Raw genomic sequence first — 25,255 nt, forward strand, 5'->3', positions numbered from 1 at the left:
TGCAGCCACAAGGTTCTTTTGATGCTGCACTCGCGTAACAGGTGGTCAGCCTGCCACGCAGTTTCCTCATGGATTGCAATGTAATCGGCCATAATCGGTGTCCAAAAAAGGCCGATTACCGATTTATTATGAAAACTTGAAATCGGTCCTAATTAATCGGTCGACCTCTAGTTGGAATGCTATAGATCCGCTTTACATTACTTTTGCTAGCTCCCCCTTACCTCAACTCCTGCTTCTCACCTCTCAACTCCCCCCGGGACACATCTTCTCCTCTTGTAAGGAGACTACATCACAGAGGCACCTCTAAGGCCTGTGGAGAGAGCACATGTGTTTTAGTGTGGAGAGGGCATGTAAAGCCTTTACAGTGTCTTCAGGATGTATTCACACCCCTTGACTTTTTCAAAATTTTGCTGGTTTACAAAGTGGGACTACAAATTGTAATTTTTTTTGTCAACAATCTACATTAAATCCTAACATTTGGAAAAAATTATGAAAAATAAAACACTAATATACTGTATCTCGATTACATAAGTACTCAACCTCCTGAGTCAATACATGTTAGTCTTTCTGGGTAAGTTTCTAATAGGTTTGCACACCTGCATTGTAGCGATATCTTCACACTATTCTTTTTTTTTTTAATTCAAGCTCTGTCAAGTTGGTTGTTAATCATTGCTAGACAGCCATTTTCAAGACTTGCCATATATTTTCAAGACGATTTAAGTCAAAACTAACTAGACCACATCTTCAGTGTAGATTTGGCCTTGTGTTTTAGGTTATTGTCTTGCTAAAAGGTGAATTTGTCTCCCTGTGTCTGTTAGAAGCAGATTGAACCAGGTTTTCCTTTAGGATTTTACCTGTGCTTAGCTCTATTCTGTTTCTTTTTATCATAAACTCCCTAGTCCTTGCCACTGACATGCATATCCATAACATGATGCAGCCACTCCCATGCTTCAAAATATGAAGTGGCACTCAGTGATGTGTTGTGTTCGATTATCCCCAAACGTAACGCTTTGTGTTCACGACATAAGTATTTCATTTCTTTGCCAAATCTTTTCAGTTTTACTTTTGTGCCTTATTGCAAGCAGTATACATGTTTTGGAATATGTTTTATTCTGTACGGGCTTCTTTCTTTTTAGTATGTCATTTAGGTTACTATTGTGGAGTAACTACAATGTTAAACTCTGTAACTGTATCTTTGTGGTAACTCCTGAACTTATTTAGGCATGCAATAACAAAGGAGTTGAATACTTATTGACTCAACACATTTCAGCTTTTCATTTTTCATTAATTTGTAGAAATTTCTATAAACATAATTCCGCTTTGACATTTTGGGGTATTGTGTGTAGGCTAGTGACAAAAAATCTACATTTACTCAATTTTAAATTCAAGCTGAAACACAGCAAATTGTGGAAAAAGTCAAGGGGTGTGAATACTTTCTGAAGGCACTGTACGTATAAAGGGCTCCCACCAAGATGTAGTTACAACACATAGCTTTTTACCCTTCACCTCTCTGAAAGGTAGGCTTCATGTGTCTACAGAGAGAGAGAGAAATGGAGGGAGAGCGAGAAGATCTTTATAGCGAGCAGCTAGAGAGATCAACTGAGTACTGAATCACCTTTATTAATGCAATAAAGGGATAAGACTAGCGAAAAGGGATAGGAGACACACAGCAAAGTGTGTCTGAGCTGATGTGTTGGTCACTGGGCAGGCTGTGTTTTGAGTCTGGCAGCATGTTGGGTCTCTGGGCTGAAGTGATACCATTGTTCCCTCGAGCTCCATGCTCGAAGGGGATTAAACAGAATGGTGTGGTCTAGAGTCTAATCTCAGACCTTAATGAGCCAAGGCTTAATCTGCCAGAACAGGACAGAGTAAATAGACACTGCTGCTAAAGTACATCATCAGGACATGTAACATCGGTTAGTTTTGATAGTTGATACTCCAGAATCCATGTCTGTATGTTGGCATCATGTCAAGGGAGGGCTTGGATCAGATGCTGTCTGGATACACATTGACTGACTGCCCCAGAGACTGTGATCAGCTCTTTGTTCTGTTCTCCGTCCCCACCCTGCTCTCTATCCTAGCCTCAACTCTGTCTTCTCTCGCAATTTTTTTCTCTCTCTCGCTCTCTATCCCTCCCTCTCTCTCTATCCCTCTCTCTCGCTCTCTATCCCTCCTTCTCTCTCTATCCCTCTCTCTCTCTCTATCCCTCCCTCTCCGGTTTCTCTTCACCGAGTCTCCTCAGATCCGTGGGGCTTGGAGAGTTGTTATCTCTCCTGAGTCAAGGGTAACCACCACCAGGGTCTCTGTGGGATCAATTTAAAAGGGAAGCGCTTGTCTCTCCTCTCATCCTCCTCTCCTCTCCTGGCCGGGCCCTCCTGGCTGATTGGTTCCGCTCGCCAGGAACACACAGGCTTTTGATCTCTCCCTCGTTAAGTTTTGGGAGCTTGGCGCTCAAAGTCTTGTCTTCATAATCCAACAGGGTTTCTGTTCCACTTTACCGAGTATCTGTGTCTCTGGGTTTGCACCTGTGTGAGATGTTGTTTCAATCTTTTCAACATTTTTTGCACGATCTTTAGTGAATCTACTGCAGTTTCTCAAAGTAAAAATGAAATGCCTCCCCCTGGTTGACTTCTGTAGGCACTGAGCAGCTTGCTTCTTGACACACAGTAATGTTACTCTGGTTAGAAGTGTCTCGCAGCTCCAATGTATTCACGCACAGTGGATCTACTTTTCTCCTGTCGGTAACAAAGAGAAGGGAAGGAACGCTGCTGGCACTTGCGAGCAGTCTCTGTTGTCCCTGGCTGAACAGTTGAACTGTGTCTATTTTGTAAGACATGAATTACCAGTGACCCTAATGTACGAACAAGTAGAGCGACCAGGGACAGACAGGCTTGTAGGGGGAGAATGCTGCAGGCTTCGCCTGCCCCATCTCACAGGGAATTGGGATGGTGAGTGACTAGTCTGCGTGGTTTCACGGTATTGTGCCTAGCTCAACCATGGCAGGAGGAGGACCCTATGAGCTCTGGTCAAATGTAGGGAACCATAGGGACAGGTCTGGGATCTGCCAGGGACCTCACAGTACGATATTATCTCGACACTTAGGTGCCGGTACGTGTGTGTACAGTACCTTCGGAAAGTAGTAATTTCAGACCCTTGAGTTTTTTTCTTTTTTTTTGTTAGGTTACAGCCTTATTCTAAAATCGATGATATGTTTTTGTCCCCTGATGAATTTACACACAATATCCCATAATGAGAAGGCAAAAATAGTTTTTTGAAATCTTTGCTATTTTATTTAAAAAAATATCTGAAATATCACATTTACAGTTGAAGTCGGAATATTACATGCACTAAGGTTGGAGTCATTGAAACTTGTTTTTCAACCACTCTACAAATTTACCGTTAACAAACTATAGTTTTGGCAAGTCGGTTAGGACATCTGAGTAATTTTTCCAACAATTGTTTACAGACAGATTATTTCACTTATAAGTCACTGTATCACAATTCCAGTGGGTCAGAAGTTTACATACACTAAGTTGACTGTGCCTTTAAACAGCTTGGAAAATTCCAGAAAATTATGTCATGGCTTTAAAAGCTTCTGATAGACTAATTGACATCATTTGAGTAAATTGGAGGTGTACCTGTGGATGTATTTCAAGGTCTACCTTCAAACTCAGTGCCTCTTTGCTTGACATCATGGGAAAATCAAAAGAAATCAGCCAAAAAAATTGTAGACCTCCAAGTCTGCTTCTTCCTTGGGAGCAATTTCCAAATGCCTGAAGGTACCACGTTCATCTGTACAAACAATAGTACGCAAGTATAAACGCCATGGGACCACGCAGCCGTCATACCGCTCAGGAAGGAGACGTGTTCTGTCTCCTAGAGATGAACGTACTTTGGTGCAAAAAGTACAAATCAATCCCAGAACAACAGCAAAGGACCTTGTGAAGATGCTGGAGGAAACGGGTACAAAAGTATCTATATCCACAGTAAAACGAGTCGTATATCAACATAACCTGAAAGGCCGCTCAGCAAGGAAGAAGCCACTGCTCCAAAACTGCCATAAAAAAGCCAAGACTACGGTTTGCAACTGCACATGGGGACAAAGATCATACTTTTTGGAGAAATATCCTCTGGTCTGATGAATCAAAAACAGAACTGTTTGGCCATAATGACCATCGTTATGTTTGGAGGAAAAAGGGGGATATTTGCAAGCTGAAGAACACCATCCCAACTGTGAAGCACGGGGGTGGCAGCATCATGTTGTGGGGGTGCTTTGCTGCAGGAGGGACTGGTGCTCTTCACAAAATAGATGGCATCATGAGGGAGGAAAATGATGTGGATATATTGAAGCGACATCAGTCAGGAAGTTAATGCTTGGTCGCAAATGGATCTTCCAAATGGACAATGACCCCAAGCATACTTCCAAAGTTGTGGTAAAATGGCTTAAGGACAACAAAGTCAAGGTATTAGAGTGGCCATCACAAAGCCCTGACCTCAATCCTATAGAAAATTTGTGGGCAGAACTGAAAAAGCTTGGGTGAGCTAGGAGGCCTACAAACCTGACTCAGTTACACCAGCTCTGTCAGGAGGAATGGGCCAAAATTCACCCAACTTATTGTGGGAAGCTTGTGGAAGTCTACCAGAAACCTTTGACCCAAGTTAAACAATTTCAAGGCAATGCTACCAAATACTAATTGAGTGCATGTAAACATCTGAGCCACTGGAAATGTGATGAAAGAAATAAAAGCTGAAATAAAATCATTCTTTATGCTATTATTCTGACATTTCACATTATTAAAATAAAGTGGTGATCCTAACTGACATAAGACAGTGAATTTTTACTTGGAGTAAATTTCAGGAATTGTGAAACTGAGTTTATATTTGGCTAAGGTGTATGTAAACTTTCGACTTCAACTGTACGTAAGTATTCAGACCCTTTACTCAGTACTTTGAAGCACCTTTGGTAGCAATTACAGCCTAGTTCCTCCCCAAATACTCTGCAGATCTTCTCAAGCTCTGTCAGGTTGGATGGGGAGTGTCACGGCGCAGCTATTTTTAGGTCTCTCTAGAGATGTTCGATCAGGTTCAAGTCCGGGCTTTGGCTGGACCACTCAAGGACATTCGGAAACTTGTCCCGAAGCCACTCCTGTGTTGTCTTCACTGTGTGCTTAGGGTCATTGTCCTGTTGGAAGGTGAATTTTTCACTCCATTCTGATGTCCAGAGCGCTCTGGAGTAGGGCTGGGTGATATTAAATATTATATCAGGGAAATAAAAAAAGAATTTACTATTTTAGTTTTTTTTAAATAAAAGTTCTAAATTTGCTTTATGAGTAGTGCATGACCCTAGGATGGCAACACATACATTCTAAGTGATTTCAATGGGTCTTTCTCCATTCTCCAACTTCAACCCCAAAAAAGGCATACTTTTCATCAATTTCTGCATTTGAGATCATTTCCACACTGCCACGTAGGGCTGCACGATATGGGCAAGCAATCTGGGCCATATTTTTAAACACATGTTGCAATTTGACTTAACCCAAGTGTTTTGCTATAAATCTTAACTGTTGGAATCATGGAAATAGAATGTATATTCTTATTGTATAGTTAGAATATAATAGTGGGCACTTTTAATACACTGTTGTTTGACTGAATGAATGAAATTGCCAGGGAGGAGTTATTGTGACAGGGTAGGAACTAAAGTGTTTATAGGTGTTTCATAGGGGACCCTATAATCTTTGGTTACATTGAATGTTTACTCTTAGCTACTTCATGTAGCTAACGTATTCTTGCTTTGCGTATTCCTCTTTGATTTAGAAGATACTGTTGCACAAACAACATGCTGATTTAGGTCTACACCATCACTGGTATTATCAGGCTGTATAAGCTAATTGCGCTTGCTCTTACTCAGTACATGTATTAGCTAGCTAGTGATTAGCATTAGCGGCTAACAAGATTTAGGAACAACTTGCTAAGAAAAGACAAACTATCTGTTTGCAGTTGAAAGAAACACAAGCTAATAGTGTAATTATAGAACGCTAGCAGATTTATATTAAGAAGCAAAGTGACAACTGCATTGTTGTCATTAACATTGTTGCATATGCTGCATTGACCAAAGCAAGTGTCTCGTGGTCAAGGAACAATAAATGTGCTCCTTGAGTGACAGGGGCTAGGTCTGTGTGGAAAGCGGCATGGAGAGAGAGTGGAGAAAGATGACTCAAATAGAGAAGTAAACTATAAAAATGGACGTTACACACTGCGTATCACATTTAACAAACCAAACATTCAAATACCTTTATAGAAGGTAAAGTAAAAACCCAAACCGGTCCGTGCATCAATACCGGTATATCGCAAAAAACGGTATACCGCCCAGCCCTACTCTGGAGCAGGTTTTCATTAAGGATCTCTCTACTTTGCTCCGTTCATCTTTACCTCGATCCTGACAAGTCTCCCAGTCCCTACCGCTGAAAAGCATCCCCACAGCATGATGCTGCCACCACCATTCTTCACCGTAGGGATGGTACCAGGTTTCCTCCAAATGTAACGCTTGGCATTCAGGCCAATGAGTTCAATCTTAGTTTCATCAGACCAGAGAATCTCGTGGTCTGAGTCTTTAGGTGCCTTTTGGCAAACACCAAGCAGGATTTCATGTGCCTTTGACTGAGGAGTGGCTTCCATCTGGCCACTCTACCATCAATGCCTGATTGGTGGAGTGCTGCAGAGGGTTGTCCTTCTGGATGGTTCTCCCATCTCCACAGAAGAACTCTAGAGCTCTGTCAGAGTGAGCATCAGGTTCTTGGTCACCTCCCTGATCAAGGCCCTTCTGCCCTGATTGCTCAGTTTGGTCAGGCGGCCAACTTCAAATCAAACTTTATTGGTCACATACACATGGTTAGCAGATGTTAATGTGAGGGTAGCGAAATGCTTGTGCTTCTAGTTCCGACGGTGCAGTAATATCTAACAAGTAAAAAAAAAAAAAATATTACTGCATAGTTTCCTAAGAACGTGAAGCGAGGCGACCATCTCTGTCGGCATCATCTTGCTATAATTTTAGGAAGAGTCTTGGTGGTTACAAACTTCTTCCATTTAAGAATGATGCAGCCCACTGTGTTTTTGGGGAGCTTCAATGCTGCAGACATTTTTGTACCATTTCCCAGATCTGTGCCTTGACCCAATCCTGTCTCGGCGCTCTACTGACAATTCCTTCGACCTCATGGCTTGGTTTTTAGCTCTGACATGCACTGTCAACTGTGGGACCTTTTGTATAGACAGGTGTGTGCCTTTCCAAATCATGTACAATCAATTGAATTTACCACAGGTGGTCTCCAATAAAGTTGTAGAAACATCTCAAGGATGATCAATGGAAATACGATTCACCTGAGCTCAATTTCGAGTCTCATAGCAAAGGGTCTGAATACTTATGTAAATAAGGTATTTAACAAAACTTTCCAAAAACCTGTTTTCACTTTGTCATTGTGGGGTATTGTGTGAAAATTGCTGAGGAATTTGTTTCATTTTATCAATTTTAGAATAAGGCTGTAATGTAACAAAATGTAGAAAAAGGCCCGGGCTCTGAGTACATTCCGAAGGCACTGTATATCATACCGAGTTTTCTTCTTTCTTTTATATACACAGGGCTAAACATGTAGGCTAGGCCCTGTAGTACGAGTCCAAATGGTGGTGATTGAACGATTGACTACATTTGAACTGTACATTGTGCCACCATGTGAGGCAGCATGACTGCCCAGTACTTTCCAGTTGGATGGGATGAACAACTTTCTTTGAACTATCCATCAGCCAAGGCTTGGCCTACTCTAGCCCTCTACACACAAAGTTAACAAACTGACTTTAGAGTTGTTTTTAGATGCGAGTCTATTTCGTGAAGCACCCTGCCTTGGCAACAACAGAACCAATGGTGACATCTGTGACAACACTGCCATCCTCTAATTAAGCAATAAGCACGAGGGGGTGTGGTATATGGCCAATATTATAAACGGGGTGGTTTGCCCCCGGTGCCAACGCACATTGACACAGTACCAGTACAAACTGTACTCGCTTGTTATTTTACTGCTGCTGTTTAATTATTTGTTAGTTTTATTATCTATTTTTTACTTATTGTTGATTATAGGCTTGTAAGTAAGCATTTCACTGTTGTATTCAGCGCATGTGACAAACGTTTGATTTGAATATACCACGGCTAAGGGCTGTTCTTAACCACGACGCAACGCGGAGTGCCTGGATACAGACCTTAGCCGTGGTATATTCGCCGTGGTATATTCGCCATATAGCACAAACCCCAGAGATGCCTTATTGCTATTATAAACTGGTTACCAACGTAATTAGAGCAGTAAAAATGCATATTTTGTCATACCCATGGTATACGGTCTGATATACCACGGCTGTCAGCCAATCAGCATTCAGGGCTCAAACCACCCAGTTTATAATTGAGGTTTAATACCAAGGCATGAAGTGGAGGGGTGTAATTTTCCTGCCCTACCCGGAATGGAGACAGCAGGTTTTCATGTGGTCGAGGTTAATTTTGGGATTCAGTGGTACGGTGCAGCTGTATGTGATTTTACAAAAATACACCTTGCTCTTTGTTTTTGTCTCCAAGTTGAAGACTTTAGCATGAAAGGTGAGGGAAGGGAACTTGGACCACCTGCTGATTGACCATTTTGTTTTATAGTGAAAACAATGACAAGATGAAATGTTCTGTGCTATAGCATAAAACTAACATCAGGGGACTAAGGTCGGACCAAGTTCTTTTTTAATAGCCAGAGATTGTGTGTCAAATGGCACCCCATTCCCTATATTGTACACTTCTTTTGACCTGGGGCTGGGTATAGGGTTCCATTTGGGATGCAGTCAGATGGTGAACCAAACGGTTAACCAATATACATTTGTGAGTAAAATGGAACTGAAGTGAAAATGATTTCAGGAGCTTTTAGATTAATTTCATCTATAAAACAAAAGGCAACCCGTTTCCTCTGTCACCTCCATCTAAAGAAACATCATATTTTGAATCCATCGCCATTCCCCTGACCTGCAGCTGAGTTGATGTTGAGTTTATTAAGTCGCAGAACGAGAGGCATAGCCACGTAGTATGTAGATAGAATGTCATTATGAATAACATACACACACAAAGCCTCAGCGTAGGCTAATGACATTCAACACCCCCAGGAAAACACACTTGCTCTTTATCTCCGGGCCTGTATAAACAGCCTGTTTGAGGTGGAAAGCTTGATTCACAAATGTAATAATTTACATTGCAAGGTGGTTACTGGTTACAGCCCTGGCCTGGATGGTGATGGCGGAGGGAGGGAGAGGCCAATGTAAATGCCAGCCCCAGCCTTATGGAGGGAATATGAACCTGATAGCTGCATGGGATGGTGGGAGGAAAAACAGAATGGAAGTTTGAACTGAAGGTTTATTTGAACATCTTGGTACATAAAATGTAATGTCATAGAATATATAAACCACCAGTAGCATAACCTTTTACCTCCTTTTGTACATGCTGTAGCAACCTTGCGCCACTAACCAATAGCAAAATACACACAGCAGTAGTTTAGTGTGTGGGAATTAGATTAGCTACTTGGGTAGTAGCTATCAGAAGAATGCTCTGGTCATCCTACAAAGCCTGTGGGGATATTTGGAAAGGATTGTGGTTTAAGAACTGACCCCTTTCACTGCTCCTCAGCACAATGTCTCTCACTCTCACACACACACACACACACACACACACACAGTCTCATGGGCCTGTCTGCCGGGGCCAAAGCCTGTTAGCTCCAATTCGTACTGTGTGAGTTGATAATGAGGAGTGTCGGTCAGTTGACTTAAAGCCTCACAGCCCTGGGACTAGCGCTTTCTCTCTCTCTCCCTCTCTCTCTCTCGAAAGAACATGCATATTACTCTGCGTTTTTCAACCACTTTCTGTTATTATTTATTAAAACACACTGTTTTGCAATGAAGGTCTACAGTAGCCTCAACAGCACACTGTAGGGTAGCACTATGGTGTAGCCGGAGGACAGCTGGCTTCCGTCCAAATGCAGCTAGCTAGTTTAGCCCCTGCTCAAACAGAGGGATGCTATGTTAGCTATGACTATCCAACACAACACTGGAACTCTTCCAAGTCAAGGTAAGCTTTTGTTTTTACAAATGTATTGCCAGCGGGGCCCGCCGGTGTAAGTGCTAAACTGCTTACTGACTGTACACTGTAATGTTACTGCATGATTGTAGTGAGTTTACTAATGCTTTAGTTCTATTAGCTATGTTGACTGACGTTACTTTCGCTAATATGGGGACAACGATGTAGGCTTTGTGTAGCGGTTATGATATAGTTTGGCTTGGAATATTTTTTTTTTTGCCTGGTTACATACAGCTGATGTGTTGTGCATTGAAGTCCACAAGTGAAGGGAAAAAGTGAGAGAAGGAGAGTGAATAGATGCTAGAAGGAATACAACGTGGCTGCTCTGAAAGTGAACTGTGTTTACGCGTGATCAGGGGTGTATTCATTCCACCGATTCTGTTGAAAAACGTAAGCAAACGAAATGGGAATAAACATACAATAGACAAACAGTTGTTTGCAACTGTTGGACTAATGATTACACCCTAGATAAGCTAGATGCAGGCAAGAGTGTGCAAGGCGGTATTGAATGTGTCAGTCTGTCACCTCAAATTTTTATCTCGACCAGTGTGCACCAACGTTGTAAACTTTCATTAATAGGCTAGGTTGAAGCAACCTCATGATGTTTAGGGGAAATTTGAGGAACATGTAGTAGCCTAAACCTATCACGTTTACATTGAACTGGGTGAATGGAATATGAATGACAGTCATCCAATATGCTTGAATAGAAATATCTCCTCCTCATGGACTGCACCAGATTTGCCAGTTCTTGCTGTGAGATGTTACCCCACTCTTCCACCAAGGCACCTGCTAGTTCCCGGACATTTCTGGGGGGAATGGCCCTAGCCTTCACCCTCCGATCCAACAGGTCCCAGACGTGCTCAATGGGATTGAGATCCAGGCTCTTCGCTGGCCATGGCAGAACACTGACATTCCTGTCTTGCAGGAAATCACGCACAGAACGAGCAGTATGGCTGGTGGCATTGTCATGCTGGAGGGTCATGTCAGGATGAGCCTGCAGGAAGGGTACCAAATGAGGGAGAAGTATGTTTTCCCTGTAACGCACAGCATTGAGATTGCCTGCCATGACAACAAGCTCAGTCCAATAATGCTGTGACACACCGCCCCAGACCATGACGGACCCTCCACCTCCAAATCGATCCCGCTCCAGAGTACAGGCCTCAGTGTAACGCTCATTCATTCGACGATAAACGCGAATCCGACCATCACCCCTTGTGAGACAAAACCGCAACTCATCAGTGAAGAGCACTTTTTGCCAGTCCTGTCTGGTCAAGCGACGGTGGGTTTGTACCCATAGGCGACGCTGTTGCCGGTGATGTCTGGTGAGGACCTGCCTTACAGCAGGCCTACATGCCCTCAGTCCAGCCTCTCTCAGCCTATTGCGGACAGTCTGAGCACTGATGGAGAGATTGTGCATTCCTGGTGTAACCCGGGCAGTTGTTGTTGCCATCCTGTACCTGTCCCGCAGGTGTGATATTCGGATGTACTGATCCTGTGCAGGTGGTGTTACAAGTGGTCTGCCACTGCGAGGACGATCAGCTGTCTGTCCTGTCTCCCTGTAGCGCTGTCTTAGGCATCTCACAGTATGGACATTGCAATTTATTGCCCTGGCCACTTCTGCAGTCCTCATGCCTCCTTGCAGCATGCCTAAGGCACGTTCACGCAGATGAGCAGGGTCCTTTCTGTTGGTGTTTTTCAGAGTCAGTAGAAAGGCCTCTTTTTAGTGTCCTAAGTTTTCATAAATGTGACCTTAATTGCCTACTGTCTGTAAGCTGTTATTGTCTTAACAACCGTTCCACAGGTGCTTGTTCATTAATTATGCCTTCCCTGTGGCTCAGTTGGTAGAGCATGGTGTGTGCAACGCCAGGGTTGTGGGTTCGATTCCCACGGGGGGCCAGTACAAAAAAAAAACGTAAGTCGCTCTGGATAAGAGCATCTGCTAAATGACTAAAATGTAAATGTAAATTGTTTATGGTTCATTGAACAAGCATGGGAAACAATGTTTAAACCCTTTACAATGAATATCTATGAAGTTATTTGGATTTTTATGAGTTATCTTTGAAAGACAGGGTCCTGAAAAAGGGATTTTTTTTTTGTGGAATTCAGTTAGGTAAGTGGTTAGCTAGCTTCTTCCAATATCAAGCATTCACTTGGTAACAGCAGAGAATCCCCTGCTGGATCAAGGGCCTTTCTGGCTAATATTAGTTTTGTGTGTGCAGCAAACTGAGTAACATTTGAGTTACTTGTGTAGTTTAGTTTAGCATTCTCTGAGGATTCTAGTAATTGGCTTGTTAGCATTTTATTAGCATTCTGATGATGTTTTTTGGGCTTTGAATGTTAGGCTTTTTTTTTTTTTTACCCCTTTTTCTTACCAATTTCGTGGTAGCAGATTGGTAGGTAGTCTTGCCTCGTTGCTGCAACTCCCGTACGGATTCGAGAGCCGTGCGTCCTCCAAACCACAACCCAACCAAGCCGCACTGCTTCTTGACACAGTGCCCGCTTAACCTAGAAGCCAGCCACACCAATGTGTCGGAGGAAACAATGTACACCTGGCGACTGTGTCAGCGTGCATGCGCCCGGCCCGCCAAAGGGGTCGCTAGAGCGCGATGGGACAAGGACATCCCTGCTGGCCAAACCCTCCCCTACCCTGGAGACCTATGTGCGTCGCCCCATGGGTCTCCCGGTCGCGGCCGGCTGCGACAGAGCCTGGACTCGTACCAGGATCTCTAGTGGCACAGCTAGCACTATAATGACCACTGCGCCACTCGGAAAGCCCTGAATGTGTTATTTAAAAAAAAAAAATACCTGCAGTCAACTTGTGCACTAGGTAATAGATACAGCAGATTGTGTTCATCATTTTGTTCATTATGAGTTTACCAGTACTATTTTCCCAAAACAGAGGTTTGAACCAGCAACATGTGTTTGCTTACAAAGAAAAATGGGAGCAAAATGGGAGCTTTGTGAGGTGAGTCACCCCTGCAGCGCAATTTAAGTGCAGTGAAATTATGAAATTTACTACAGTTTGCCAGCTATATATGTTAACTATCTAAATAAGTTATTTCCAGCTGGGTTTTGTTAACTAAAGTGGCTGATGTTAGCTTGCGAGATCAAGCTTCTTGGTAATAGCAGCAGAGACAATCCCCTCTTGGATTAAGATCCCAGCTGCCTAATATATTTGTGCGTGCTGTAAACTGCGTTGAGATACTTTATGAGCTGGGTTGTCTGTCCTAGGAGTAAATGTTTGCATGCGCTCGTTAGCATTTACCTAGCATCCACTATGAGAGTTCCTTAGTACTTGTTAGAATTTTGGTAAGGGATGTTTTTGGGGATTTCTTCTGTTTCCCCGCAAAAAATAGCACCCTTGTGTGCACTACCGGTAATACCGTATAACCCTGGATGGCAGAGGCATGGTATGGAAATCTGTATACCGCCCAATCCTAAACCGTAGTCTTGGACTAAGAAGCACTTTTAATTGATATTCTCCATAGATCTTCCTTTTGAATCCAGGATAAGGCTCAATCTGTATCTGGGAAACCGTCCCTGTATGTGTAGATTTTAGTGTTCCTTTCCTATATACTGTGCATATGTTGTGTCACGAACCGGCTCGAAGCCCGTAACATAAAGGGAGACAACGTGGAGATAAAGAATAACAAAATATATTTATTAACTGAAGTAAAGTAAATACAATTAACAATGGTGTGTGTTTAGTCAGTAGTGTGAGTGGTCGCGTGTATACATGTGATAATGAGGGGTGTTGAAAGGTGCCAACGCACACAAACCAAATAGCCACAACCAAAATCTGTCTGTGTCTGCATGGAGAGAGTCTCCCCAATGAATGTGGAAGAGGTGCATTTATCCTGGGACACACACCCGGTCCCAGGTGTTTCCCATGTAGCTGACGACCCTCCCAACTCCGCCCACCGGCATCCTAATAAGGAAACAAGAGCAAATAGAGAGAATACGGCAGACAGAGTGGGAGAGTCGTCACAGTTGCATATGGGTTGACTTAAGCATTTCTTTGTGTTTAAAACTACAGAAGAACAGAGGCATCATTCCCTTTTGTAGGCCCGCGGACCAATGAAAACAGTGTATGGATGTGGGTACACAGACCCACGAGTCACTGCGGCCCCTCATGAGTAAAAATTTTTTGTGGCCCACATCAAACTTGCCCATCCCTGATCTAGAGCCATTTTTCTATAAATATGTACTGAAAACACTGTTGTGTGTTTGTGCACGTGTATATGTGCGCGTGTTACCGTTACTCTGAAACAATGGAGGTGTCAGGGTGAATTATCTCTCTTCTCTGGCTGAGTGCTTAGAGATGTACCCGGAGTTTTGCTGAGTTGCAGGTGAATGAGTTGTTTTTCTTCTTTTCCTTCCCTTGTCTTTTTCCCCCTCCCTTTCTTTTGCTTTTCACTCTTGAGGTTCTCTAACAAGGTTGTTGGAAGAGGATAAGGTGTGTTAACTGAATAATTTACACAGAATGCTCTTGATGTATTTAATATAGAGCCTGACAGAGTGGCCAGGGGTCCCCAACCACCCACCTGGCTGGTAGCCTGGTGTGTTAAACGAAACGTTCCTTTGTCTAATGTTGGGGCAGAGCAGCAGGCGCTCGGCCGCACGTCACCACAATCTGTGTGTCTAATGGATGCCTTAAAAATACTATCAGAAATAATGTGATTTTACAGTAGTATATTTAGTTAATTCAGCCTATATGTACGGTTTGTGTTCCAGGGGCCCGTGGAGAGGTTCAGGGAGAGGAGCAGACCTCTGGCACCGACCCTGGAAGAGAGGAGGGACCACCACATAGAAAGAAGGGGCCACAACAGAAGGAGGACGGAACAATGCCATTGGTAATACATTTATTTTATTACATTTTTCATTTATGCTGTGTGTTTGAGATGGGGCTGGGCGATATGACAAAAATATAATATCACAATATTTTTTCACATTTTGGACTGTCTTTTATGTCGTTGAATAATAAAAGTTCTAAATTTGCTTTATGAGTAGTGTGTGACCCCAGGGTGGAAACACATTCTAAGTGATTTCAATGGGTCTCTCTCCATTCTGATTTGTTTTATACTGTTCAGTTAAAAAAACTTCTAGGGGACCCTATAATCTTTGGCTACATTAAAGGTTTTCTCTTAGCTACTTCGCCGAATCCTCTTTGATTTAAAAGATACTGTTGCACAAACAACATGCTGATTTAGGCCTACACCATCACTGGTACCAGGCTGTATAACTAGCTACATTTAATGTGACTCAGTACATTTATTAGCTAGCCAGCTAACTAGCAATTAGCATTTTTAAAATGTATTTAACTAGGAAAGTCAGTTAACAAATTCTTATTTACAATGACGGCCTAGGAACAGTGGGTTAACTGCCTTGTTCAGGGGTAGAACGACAGATTTTTACCTCGGGAATTCGATCTAGCAACTTTTTGGTTACTGGCCCAACGCTCTAACCACTAGGCTACCTGCCTACCCAGGTAGCGGCCCAACAGGACTAGCTGCCGCCCCATGGATGCGCCCCAGGTAGCGGCCCAACAGGACTAGCTGTTTGCAGATGTAAGAAACACAAACTAATAGTGTAATTGTAGAACGCTGGTGGATTTATATTAGGAAGCAAAGTTGAAACTGCAATGTAGTCATCAACATTGTTGCATGTGCTGCATTGACCATGCAGAGACTGAACGCAAGTGTCTCATGGTCGAGCAACAACAAATACGCTCCTTAAGTGACCGGGGCGGGGCTAGGTCTCTGTGGAAAGCAGCATGGTGCGAGAGAGTGGAGAGAGATGACTCAAGTGGCAGAGTAAACTATATTTAGCGACCAAACATTCAAATACCGTTATAGAAGGTAAAGTAAAAACCCAAACCAGTCCGTGCATCAATACCGGTATATCGCAAAAAACGGTATACCGCCCAGCCCTAGTTTGAGATAGACTTGCACAAAATATTGTTATGTCATAGGAAAGATTAAAAGCTTCTCCATGCATCACAAAGATCTGTCGACGTAAAGGGGGAGAAACTCCCTAAAAGCCTGCCATACCTCGAATATCCTGGAATCAGAGATGACCGTTTCCCACCCTCGCTTCTTATCATGTCCTGTTTACACAGACAGCCAGAGCAAAAGAGCGCCAAACGAACGTATCCACATCTCATCTCCTGTGTGTGATCCTCCTCTCCTCCTCCCAGGAGAGTCAAATCCCTCAGCTATCATTGACCTCGTTATAAAAATAGATAATCTAACGCCGCCATCACATCTTTTACCATCTCCTCTTTTCATCAACTCTGTACTGTAATGGCTGACAGGACTGAATGAGTTGATCCTGAATGGCCTCCTGTCCTTGCCATGACAGGTTGGGGGTCATGGAGGAAAGGAAGCTATCTGCCTCGATTGAGACACTGCCACTGTGTTCCCTCTGCTTTATGCCTCCTCTTTTGAGGTCCATTAAAACTAGCTAGTGAGGGTAAGGTTGTGTCTGTCTGTGTGTGTGGTTAATTTAACAGCATCACTGAAGGTAACTACAGTAATTACCCAGGGTTCCCTTTGATCCTGCCAGACAATGTTTCCCAGGTTCTAATGCCCATCAAAGACTCTGGAGCAGCTGCTCAATTTGTGCAGTAACCTTTTCTAACTCTGCTGAGACGAGAGGGAGACAGGCGTCCTTTCACCTTTCCCTCTCTATACCTCAGGAATGAGCACTGCGTTTTTCAGTTTGTCGCTAACTAACCAGACCTGGGTTCAAGTGGTATTTGATTTATTTTCAAATACTTTTCAGCATTTGATTGGAGTGCCTAGACGTGTGGGTTTTGCCGTTTTTGGACTATTCCATTGGTTCCATTGTGCCAGGCTAGCTCAAACAAGCACAGTTAGTCATTGAAGGATTGAAAATAAATGTTGAACCCAGTGTGTGTGCTTAGTCCCCTTCTGTACTCCCTGTTCACCAACGACAGTGTGTCCATGCATGACTCCAACACCACCAGCTGATGACACGACGGTGGTAGGCCTGATCACCGACGACGACGAGACAGCCTACAGGGAGGAGGTCAGAGACCTGGCTGTGTGGTGCCAGCACAACAAGGCTCAGAAAATTGCCAAAGACCCAGCCACCCAAGCCATAGACTGTTCACTCTGCTACCGCATGGCAAGAGGTACCGATGCACCAAGGCTGGGACCAAAAGGCACCGGAACAGCTTCTATCCCCAAGCCATAAGACTGCTAAACAGTTAATCAAATGGCCACCCAGACTATTGCATTGACCCTTTTTTGCACAGACTCTACCCACACACTCACACACACTGACACGCCAACACACGCACTACATACGCTCACACACACATACTTTCACACCACTTACATTGCTGCTACTCTGTTTATTATCTATCCTGATTGGCTAGTTGCTTTTACCCCTACCTACATGTACACATGTCATTTGACAAACTTCACTGTAACATTTTACAGTAATTTCCTTTTTTTCAGAGTAATGAACAAATTCTAGTAAAATTACAGTAATTATCTCTAATTCAAAAATCTTCCTGTAATTTTACAGTTAACCTTTTCATATGTGAGTTCCAAATATATCTAACGGTCACCCCAGTGTGAGTTGTTTTATGTACGCGATGTCAGTATGCACTGTTCGCAACAGGACAGTAAACACGTGCTGCCTGCTAATTACAGTTGAAGTCGGAAGTTTACATACACTTAGGTTGGAGTCATTAAAACTTGTTTTTCAACCACTCCACAAATTTCTTGTTAACAAACTAGTCCTATATCGACATCACCTGAAAGGCCGTTCAGCAAGGAAGAAGCTCCAGAACCGCCATAAAAAAGCCAGACAACGGTTTGCAACTGCACATGGGGACAAAGATAGTACTTTTTGGAGAAAAAAGGGGGAGGCTTGCAAGCTGAAGAACACCATCCCAACCATGAAGCACAAGGATGGCAGCATCATGTTGTGGGGGTGCTTTGCTGCAGGAGGGACTGGTGCACTTAACAAAATAGATGGCTTCATGAGGCAGGAAAATTATGTGGATATATTGAAGCAACATCTCAAGACATCAGTCAGGAAGTTGACGCTTGGTTGCAAATGGGTCTTCCAAATGGATAAGGACCCCAAGCATACTTCCAAAGTTGTGGCAAAATGGCTTAAGGACAACAAAGTCAAGGTATTGGAGTGGCCATCACAAAGCCCTGACCTCAATCCTATAGAAAATGTGTTGGCATAACTGAAAAAGCATGTGCGAGTAAGGAGGCCTACAAACCTGACTCTGTTACACCAGCTCTGTCAGGAGGAATGGGACAAAATTCACCCAACTTATTGTGGGAACCTTGTGGAAGGCTACCCGAAACGTTTGAGCCAAGTTAAACAATTTAAAGGAAATGCTACCAAATACTGAATGAGTGCATGTAAACTTCTGACCCACTGGGAATGTGATGAAAGTTTTTCTGCATTGACCCCTTTTTGCACTAGCTCTTTTGAGTCATCACATACATTTCTGTTACTGTTTATTATCTATCGTGTTGCCTAGTCACTTTATCCCTACTAAGATGTACATACAGTGCCTTTGGAAAGTACCCCTTGACTTTTTCCACATTTTGTTACTTTGCAGCCTTATTGTAAAATGTATAACATTTTTTTTTATCCTCTTCAATCTACACACGATACCCCATAATGACAAAGCAAAAACAGGTTTTTAGAAATGTTTGCTAAACAAATACCTTATTTACATAAATATTCAGATCCTTTGCTATGCGACTTGAAATTGTGCTCTGGTGCATCCTGTTTCCATTGCTCATCCTTGGTATTTCTGCAGCTTGATTGGAATCAATCTGTGGTAAATTCAATTGATTGGACATGATTTGGAAGGCACACACCTGTCTATATAAGGTCCCACAGTTGACAGTGCATGTCAGAGCAAAGACCAAACAGTGAGGTCGAAGGAATTGTCCGTAGAGCTCCGAGACAGGATTGTGTCGAGGCAGAGATCTTGGGAAGGGTACCAAACAAATTATTCAGCATTGAAGGTCCCCAAGAACACAGTGGCCTCCATCATTCTTAAATGGAAGAAATTTGGAACCACCAAGACTCTTCTTAGAGCTGGCCACCCAGCAATCAGGGGAGAAGGGCCTTGATCAGGGAGGTGACCAAGATCCTGATGATCACTCTGACAGAGCTTCAGAGCTCCTCTGTGGACATGGGAGAACCTTCCAGAAGGACAACCATTACATTTTACATTTTAGTCATTGAGCAGACGCTCTTATCCAGAGCGACTTACAGTAGTGAATGCATACATTTCATTTCATGCATTTATTTTTTTGTACTGGCCCCCCGTGGGAATCGAACCCACAACCCTGGCGTTGCACACACCATGCTGGCGGTGCAAACACCATGCTCTACTAACTGAGCCACAGGGAAGACCATCTCTGCAGCACTCCACCAATCAAGCCTTTATGGTAGTGGCCAGACGGAAACCAATCCTCAGTAAAAGGCACATGACAGCCCGCTTGGAGTTTGCTAAAAGGCACCTAAAGGACTCTCAGACCATGAGAAACAAGATTTTTCTGGTCTGATGAAACCAAGATTGAACTCTTTGGCCTGAATGCCAAGCGTCAAGTCTGGAGGAATCCTGGTACCATCCCTACGGTGAAGCATGGTGGTGGCAGCATCATGCTGTGGGGATGTTTTTCAACGGCAGGGACTGGGAGACTAGTCAGGATTGAGGGAAAGATGAATGGAGCAACGTACAGAGAGATCCTTGATGAATCTTTTTTTTAATTTTTTTAGTTTTACATACCGTGATATAATATTTTGGCCACATCGCCCAGCCCTGCTCCAGAGCACTCAGGACCTAAAACTGGGGTGAAGATTCACCTTCCAACCGGACAGAGCCTAAGAACACAGCCAAGACAATGCAGTAGTGGCTTCGGGACAAGTTCCTTGAGTGGCCTAGCCAGAGCCCGAATTGAACCTGATCAAACATCTCTGGAGAGACCTGAAAGGGGTCTGAATACTCATGTAAATGTGAAATTTCAGTTTTATATTTTTATACATTTGCAAAAATTTCTAAAATTACTTTTTGCTTTGTCATTATGGGGTATCAATTTCAGCAGTTTTAGATTTAGGCTGTAACTTAACAAATTGTGGAAAAAGTCAAGGGGTCTGAATACTTTACGAAAGCACTATCTACCTCAATTACCTCGTACCCCAGCACATCGTCTAGGTACTGGTACCCCGTGTATATAGCCAAGTTATCGTTACTCATTGTGTATTTATTCCTTGTTTATTATTTTTCTTTTTTTTCTGCATTATTTGGAAGTAAGCATTTCACCCTTAATCCACACTTGTATTTTACGAACCATGTGACAAATATTTACTTTTTATTTTTTTGAACCACAAGACCCATTTTTATACTAGCATCAGGCTCTAAGTACTAATACTCCAGGCTACAGTACTTTTTATGTAAATTAAGAGGGTGTTGCCTTGACCTGCTTTTGGAAACTTCATATCACCTCTTAGAGGAGAACCTGTGGGATGATCTGCATATTCCTGTGATCTTCATCAACCAGGTCTCAGGGAGCAGTCATCATTAAAGAAAAAGAGGATGGCGAGACAGACTGGGTGCCTCTTACGCTAGCCCTTCTGCTACCTATACCTGACGCTGCTAGCACTACCACTCCCCCACCGTAAGATCGCCCTTCTTTGAAGCATGAAGCTGCCCTTCGCTTCAAACAGCTCCTTGAGGTGCGGTCAAAGCCACTCTGTCCTTCACCACCCAGTCCAGTGATAGAGGTGCACTGCCCTTGGATAGAGGGATTGTTTTCCTCCTCTCTTTCTTTCCTTTCTCCTCTCTGTTTATCTGTCCCTCCGTTCGTGACGTCCCTGAACCGGCTCACACAGACAGAGCTGTGTTTTATACACACACAGACAGAAAGAGAATTTCCCCACCTCTCTGACTGCACCCCTCGTTCTCCCGTTTCGTCTGCTCTGTGTATACAGTACATAGGGCCTAAAATTAGAAAGCCACAAGATCCTTTCCTTCCTAGCAGAGGAGCCCCATTAAACGAGTTCTCCCATAGCACTGCGATGTTGTCATTTAGGTGGGACTAGAGAAGCAGGTGTTTTCTTACGCCCTATTCCCACTACGGGACATGAAGGAGAGTCTGAGGAGCGGGGTGGTGAAAGAGAATTCTCCTTTTCAATTCATATTACAGTACATCCTTGCCTTGTCTTTGGTGGTGGCTGGCAACGTGCCATTCTTAGTCAGCAGCTCAAATTGACCGTAAATATCACAGTAGCCAGTAAGCACAAACTATTCAACAATGACAGAAGCTTTTCTTTTACAACATATTACACAATTGAATAATGCAACCAAACCATATTACATGCTTGAATAATGCAACAATTCACAAGCATGTACTGTTTATTTTCTCATCTGTAGGCTACATTCATTACATTTTAGCTTCAGTACAAAGCACAGAGTTGCTATATCAGCATGTCTTCAACATTAGCCTATCAAAAATGAACAATTAACCCCCTCATATGAATTGAAAAGTACAGTAGGCCTACCTTACAACATTACAAAAAAGCAGGCTTCATTTTTATCAATATCATGCGAGTTCACTGTGATTAACTGTTTTATATGGAAACCCACCCCCTCCAAACAAAAATGCCTCATGATTTGTCAAAGTGGACAATTAGTCTGTTCTCAGTCTGATTTCCACAGCTGCCGGTAGCCTAGAGAAGCTTCAGTTTGAATAGATGGAGTCTTATTAAGCATGCTGTTTTTTCTTCAATTCCTTAATAAAAAAAAATCTTGTATTCCTATATTTACCCTTTAGAAAGAAGTGCTCAGCCTTGCTCATTACAGACCATAGGTCCCTTAAGTCATTCCAGTAAGGCTGTTCGGTTTGTAAACTTTCCTGGACTTGGGTGTATTCTTTATTCACATAATTTTTTTCCCATTTCAGCATATATGATATCACAAAATGTTTCATACCACACATCTAATTCATGTTTGGGCTCCTGAAATCCTTGCGGAGTTTCGATGAGTTCTAACAGAGCTCTGCATGCTATTTCAGAACATGGAAAGTAATTTGGCACATTCATTTTAATTCATTTAGGCCTATGCGGAGTATGTATATTTTGCCCAGAATAATACAGTAATACCTGGTTGAGAAAGTTCATGGCCAACAGAAAAGGTCATAAATAAAAGAGAATGAACAGAAAGTAAACTCTTTTTTTCTCTTTCAATTAAGTCAAAACATCCTCATTCTTCAATATCTGTAGCCGACTGTATTTTTACAAAAAGTGTAAGTGTGAAGAGGTTCTTGGTGTGTTTGTTTGTGTGTTTGTTTGTTTGTTAAGGAGTGTGCCTTTTGGGAAGGAGAAAAAGGGAAAGCCCACTTTGTAAGGAGAGCATCGCATCACTTGTTACTTCTTTCCTGTGCTTTCTCATCTTTCTATTCTAGTTAGGCTCACATCTATATATTTTCTGACAGCACAAACCCCCCCCATCCCACCTCTCTTCCTTCTTACCATGCTTTAGTTGGGTTTTGGCTATTCCACATCTCCGTTCCAAGTAAGTAAGATGGCGCCGACAGATATGGCAGCTCTGCTTCTAGCTCCTTAGCAACTTTGCAGTATTTAGTTTTTTGGGGTTATTTCTTACATTATTAGCCCAGATTTTTGTGGGTGTTATTACATACAGTCGGAAATAACTTTTTGATATCAGAGCGGCGGTAGCTCGCCAGCAATTCGACCAGGAATACGACTTTCCCGAATTGGATCCTTTGTTTGTACCCCCCCGGGCAATTGAACTTATTCCAGAGGCTGCCGGCGGAGAAGAGGTATTCAAAGGGGACTTCTAGTCCGATTCAGGAGGCGTGCACACCATCAATTGCTTTCGAGTATATTACTCGCTAATGTTCAGTCTCTGGATAATAAAGTAGATGAGCTCAGGGCGAGGATCTCCTTCCAAAGAGACATCAGGGATTGTAACATACTGTTTCAAACATGGCTCCCTTGGGATATACTGTCCCCATTCATCCATCTGGGTTCTCAGTACATCGCGCAGACAGGAATAAAGAACTCTCCGGGAAGAAGAAAGGTGGGGGTGTGTGCGTTTCATGATTAACCACTCATGGTGTGATTGTGATAACATACAGAAACTCAAGTTATTTTGTTCACCCGACCTAGAATACCTCACAATCAAATGCCAACAGTATTACCTCCCAAGATAATTATCTTCGGTTATATTCATAGATGTGTATATTCCCCCTCAAGCCAATACCACGATGGCCCTTAAAGAACTACACTGGACTTTATGCAAACTGGAAACTACATATCCTGAGGTTGCATTTATTGTAGCTGGGGATTATTAACAAAGCGAATTTGAGGAAAACACTACTGTTCTACCAACACATTGACTATAGTACTCGTACTGGTAAAACATTGGACCATTGCTACTCAACTTTTAGAAAATCTGATCACAACTCCATTTTGCTCCACCCTTCATATAGGCAGAAACTCAAACAGGATGTACCCGTGCTAAGGTCTATTCAACGCTGGTCTGACCATTCGGAATCCATGCTTCAAGATTATTTTGATCACGCGGACTGGGATATGTTCCGGGTAGCCTCTGATAATAACATAGACGAATACACGGGTACGGTGACTGAGTTCATCAGGAAGTGTATAGGGGATGTTGTACCCACTGTGACTATTAAAACCTACCCAAACCAGAAACCGTGGATAGATGGCAGCATTCGTGCAAAACTGAAAGTGCGAACCACCGCATTTAACCATCGCAAGGTGACTGGGAACATGGCCGAATACAAAACAGTGTAGTTATTCCCTCCGTATGGCAATCAAACAGGCAAAACATCAGTACAAAGTGGAGTCGCAATTCAACGGCTCAGACACAAGACGTATGTGGTAGGGTCTACAGACAATCAGACAAAGGGAAAACCAGCCACGTTGCTGACACCGACGTCTTGCTTCCGGACAAGCTAAACACCTTCGCCCGCTTTGAGGATAACACAGTGCCACCGACACAGCCCGCTACCAAGGACTGTGGGCTCTCCTTCTCTGTGGCTGACGTAAGACAATTAAGCGTGTTAACCCTCGCAAAGCTGCCAGCCCAGACGGCATCCCTAGCCACGTCCTCAGAGCATGTGCAGACCAGCTGGCTGGAGTGTTTACGGACGTATTCAATCTTTCTCTATCCCAGTCTGCTTTCCCCACTTGCTTCAAGATGTCCACCATTGTTCCTGTACCCAAGAAAGCAAAGGTAACTGAACAAAATTACTATCGCCCCGTAGCACTTCTGTCATCATGAAGTGCTTTGAGAGGCTAGTTAAGGATCATATCACCGCTACCTTACCTGACATCCTAGACCCACTTCAATTTGCTTACCGCCCCAATAGATCCACAGACGAGAAGGTGGAAAGCTTCAAGTTCCTCGGCCTACACACCACTCTACCTCACGGACAGAGTGGTGAAGAAGGCGCAACAGCGCCTCTTCAACCTCAGGAAGCTGAAGAAATTTGTATTGGCCGCTAAAACCCTCACAAACCTTTACAGATGCACCTGTCAGGCTGTATCACCGCCTAGTATGGCAACTGCAGACTGCACCAACCTCTGGAGAGTCCTGCAGTTGCGGGTGGTGCAGTCTGCCCAACCCATGACCGGGGGCAAACTACCTGCCCTCCAGGACACCTACAGCGCCCGATGTCACAGGAAGGCCAAAAAGATCATCAAGGACATCAACCACCCGAGCCACGGCCTGTTCACCTCGCTATCATCCAGACGGCGAGGTCAGTACAGGTGCATCAAAGCTGGGACCGAGAGACTGAAAAACAGCTTCTATCTTAAGGCCATCAGACTGTTAAATAGCAATCACTAGCCGGCTTCCACCCGGTTACGCAACCCTGCACCTTAGAGGCTGCTGTCCCATATACATAGACTTGGAATCACTGGCCACTTTAATGTTTAAATAATGTTTACATACTGCTTTACTCATCTCATATGTATATACTGTATTCTGCTGTATTTTTGTCAATGCCACTCCTACATTGCTCAATCTAATATTTATAAATTTCTTAATTCCAT

At 43.2% G+C, this 25,255-nt stretch overlaps 1 protein-coding gene across 2 annotated transcripts in view; it reads left to right on the top strand.

Annotated features, from left to right (window-relative positions):
• The window catches only part of LOC106578558 (zinc finger protein 438), an 89,607-nt gene that overhangs the window by 48,178 nt on the left and 16,174 nt on the right, over nucleotides 1-25,255 (top strand). Inside the window, exons 2-3 of one of the 2 annotated variants that reach the window (XM_045702148.1) lie at nucleotides 14,876-14,994; nucleotides 17,100-17,297. The gene's annotated coding sequence lies outside the window, so the exon portion shown is untranslated. The remainder of the gene's footprint in view (nucleotides 1-14,875; nucleotides 14,995-17,099; nucleotides 17,298-25,255) is intronic. The other variant, XM_014157536.2, reaches the window with a different exon arrangement.

This window comes from Salmo salar, chromosome ssa19 (assembly GCF_905237065.1).
Source record: "Salmo salar chromosome ssa19, Ssal_v3.1, whole genome shotgun sequence".
Lineage (NCBI taxonomy): Eukaryota > Metazoa > Chordata > Actinopteri > Salmoniformes > Salmonidae > Salmo > Salmo salar.